Source organism: Cebus imitator, unplaced genomic scaffold (genome assembly GCF_001604975.1).
Source record: "Cebus imitator isolate Cc_AM_T3 unplaced genomic scaffold, Cebus_imitator-1.0 Scaffold22, whole genome shotgun sequence".
NCBI classification, from domain to species: Eukaryota; Metazoa; Chordata; class Mammalia; order Primates; family Cebidae; genus Cebus; species Cebus imitator.
Window position 1 is genome coordinate 2,859,710 of NW_016107337.1, and position 2,854 is coordinate 2,862,563.

Here is a 2,854-nt window from a genome sequence, read left to right on the forward strand (position 1 = left end):
TATGTGCTTCTTGCTATCCTATCAATTTAAACAAGCTTTCTTGGGATAGAAATAAATTTGGTTCAACCATTTCTAGGTTCTTTTTTGTATGTATATACAGCTGACTGATTTGAATGCATATTGAAATCTCTTCTTAAGCCTGAGCTGAGACTCTAAAGCTCTCACTGACATGGTGGCCTATGCAATAGCTATGCTGGCTCCACGGTTCTATTATGTAAATAAGGTAATACATCTATTTATGCCCCTCGGAATGCAACTGAAAACTGTAAAGATATACAGTTGAGTGAAATATGTCTGGAAAATTTTTACAGAGCATTTTATGTCTGGTTATCAACTCAGCAAACTAATTACATTCATAAGAGAAGGAAAACACCCTTCCTTTACATTGTGTGTAGCTTTACAACATAAAATGAGAACAGAAGCAGCTATCTAGTCTTATGAAATGTTAGTTCAATTTAGTTACATTTAGGCAAAAACTATTATTTTATCATACAGGTTTTAGGAACAGTTGCATCAATCAAATTTTCTATTTTTGGTCTGTGTAATTTTTTATATTTCTAATCAAACTTATATGCTGGAATACATGACTTTGGAGATTTAATCATAAGGCAATTTTATTTCAATTTTCCACTATTCCTTTACATATATACAGTGGAGCTAATTTTCCCATTGCCACAGGATAAAACAGAGAGCCTTTCTTTCTTATGACTTCTCTTCTCATACTTTTGCAATACAAATTGCATTTACTTTAGTTATTGAAATCCCCAATGACATGCCAAAAACAAACTTCAAACTGGATTCAAAGTCAGAGTGCCTCCTCCATACTTCCACCTCTCAGTTTGGATTCATACAAAGGAAAAGACTGCAAGATGTAGGTACTGCCCTCACAAATTTATTTTGCAAGGCATCGGTCAAGTATATATCTTCTGGACCCTCCAAGCTGGGATGAGTAGGTGTGAAGTGACTAATCCACTCTAACATCGCAATCTCCCTAAGCCTTTGGATTCCTTCCTCTATATTAAATCAAGGGAGATCAGGCATTTCCAGCTCACTCACAGTGGGCCATCTTTTAATCCATATGCCAGATAACCAATCAAATAAACCATTAGAATCTTATTTAACTTCCTGAGCTGCAACATTAAATGCAGAGTCCTACTTAGTGGGCCAGAATCAGTAAATTCAGTGTCATCCAGTGGTATGTTCCTTCTACCATTTTCCCATATCCTTAATATTTATTTCTATGCCTGGACACCTAGCGGGACTATGTATGCACCTTTCATTGCAGGTCAGCCACCCACATGATAAGAGCTTTTGTCTGTGTTTCCACAATTTCAACTCTTTCTCTATAGGAGATAAGACTCTCACTCAGGGTGATCTTAATAGATTTGAGACTCAGTATCTGCTTCTGAAGCGGGGAGATAGAATCCCTAAGTTCATCATTTTCTTTCATCATTTTGTCCATTAAACTTAGGAGTAACCAACCAGCTTCATTATGTTCCTTGGTTCTCCACATATGGTCAAAAGTATTATGCATAGAGTCACTAAACTCCTTGCCTCTCATGAGCAGTGAATTTGGAGTGTCAAACACATTTATTTTGTATAACTCTCTAAACAGTTCATGCAAAGGACTATCAGTGTTCTCCATACTATTAGAAGTAGAGTCCTTAGCATTTTGAGGTCTAATCATGAAAAAACTCCATTTTTGATATTCTATTCCTCTAGAACCACTCCTGCTACCAAGATCTCTGTTAATCAGTGTTCTCTAGAGGAACAGAACTAATGGAATATATATATGTATGTGTATATATATATATATATATATACACACACACACACAAACACACACACAAGAGAGTGAGTACCTTGCTTTTATATACATTACATTCTATACGTGAGAGACTGACACTGTAAACTGTCTACATGAATTAAATTTAGTCTTTTTTCCATTGATCTCCTTCTCCATGTAGCTAAAGAAAACAAACAAGCATTATGACTGGTATACTTTAAATTCATTTATGTTGATCTCAGTTAGGCTCTCAGTAATGTCCAGCCAACTGTATTTGTCTTATATTTTCATTCTTCATAGCCTGAGAGGCTGGTGTCATGGCCTCTTTGCTCCTGAAACTTCCTATATTTCCCCAACTTCTCATTCTCAGGTGTTGTTTCCAGCTACCATTTCAATGAGAAAAGAGAGCCATTCAGAAAAATAATTTCTACCTACCAACCCCTGCACTTACCATATCCACAGGCAATCAAGGAACTGGGTACATTTATTGATTTTCTTTTGGTCCCTTTGGGAGAACTCCTCCTTTTCTTATCTAAAGCCAAACAAGTCATTTGTATACTAGATTTGACTGCTCTCATATCCTCAAAAACATTACTGCCCAGTTGTTTCCTGTTTCTTAGAATGACTTTCCCCTAATGACCTGAATCTTTTCTGTCAGCCAACAACAATTTGTAATATCAGCCATGTTAACAAAACAACAATAAACTAGTTTTGCTGTATCTCCTGCTCCAGTTAACTCAGCATACACCATTTCTCTCTTACTTTATACATGACAAATTCTCTATAAATTAGTTTATTTTTGTTTTCTTCAGCTGGCTCTCTTCCCTGTTTCCCTTGAATACAGTGTAGTCAGGCTTTAGTCTCCAACATTCCACTGATACAGCTCAACAGTGAGCTCTATTATTAATGCAGTGGGCAATTCTCTATGGTTAAATTATTAAATTCATAATTTGCCTTCAACAAAGTTAGTAATTCCCTTATTTCATAAAAACATATTTTTCTCCACTTGAATTCTGGAAAACTCGTGGCTCTTTATCCTCTTCAGCTTAATTAGTATATCCTAAATTT

At 35.8% G+C, this 2,854-nt stretch overlaps 1 long non-coding RNA gene across 1 annotated transcript in view; it reads left to right on the forward strand.

Annotated features, from left to right (window-relative positions):
* The window catches only part of LOC108299501, a 128,386-nt gene that overhangs the window by 101,074 nt on the left and 24,458 nt on the right, over window positions 1-2,854 (forward strand). The gene's annotated exons all lie outside the window — the stretch shown is intronic.